Genomic DNA, 716 nt, shown 5'->3' on the forward strand with positions numbered 1-716 from the left:
TTATTGTTTTCTGTAGAAACCCTGCTGCTGTTGAATAACACAGCAGAACAATTTGCTTCTCTCTAACTGTAAGTTAGCAACCCTTGATCAAATCTTCCCTATCTCTCCCTATCCCACTTTCTTCAGCATCAATTTTTAACATTTCAACATCTGCTAGAGATCATGCAGTGTGAGTCTTTCTATGCCTAGTTCTTTCCGTTTAATCTGATGATCACCATTTTCATCCATGTGAACACAATTTCTTTGACAATATCCCATTGTTTTCCATGACAAAATACTATTAACTTGTATGTGTGTGTGTACTACGATTTTTCTAATTCATCAGTTGATTGTCACTTAAGTTGGTTCTATTTATTGACTCTGGCTAATGCTGCAGTGAACAGTATGTGCAGACATTTCTGTAACTCATTTCATTTTCTTTAGATTATTACATTAGAAATCACTAGTAATTTAATTTTTTGCATAGCCTCCAAACTGTTTCCCATAATAACTATACCAAAGTTGTAGAAAAAAAGGAGACACTGGCATCACTCGCAGGGTTGAGAGGTACACAATCACGAAGCTCTGAGTTCAGATCCCCAGTCTCCATATAAAAAAGGCAGGTGAGGAGAGTGAACCTGTAATCTCAGATGGGAAGGCGAAGACAGAGTAGCCAGTCTCCATAAGTTTCTTACTGGGTCCAGGGTAGAACCTAGATACCCTATTCATACTTTCGA

The sequence above is a fragment of the Microtus ochrogaster genome, unplaced genomic scaffold (assembly GCF_000317375.1).
Source record: "Microtus ochrogaster isolate Prairie Vole_2 unplaced genomic scaffold, MicOch1.0 UNK116, whole genome shotgun sequence".
NCBI lineage: Eukaryota > Metazoa > Chordata > Mammalia > Rodentia > Cricetidae > Microtus > Microtus ochrogaster.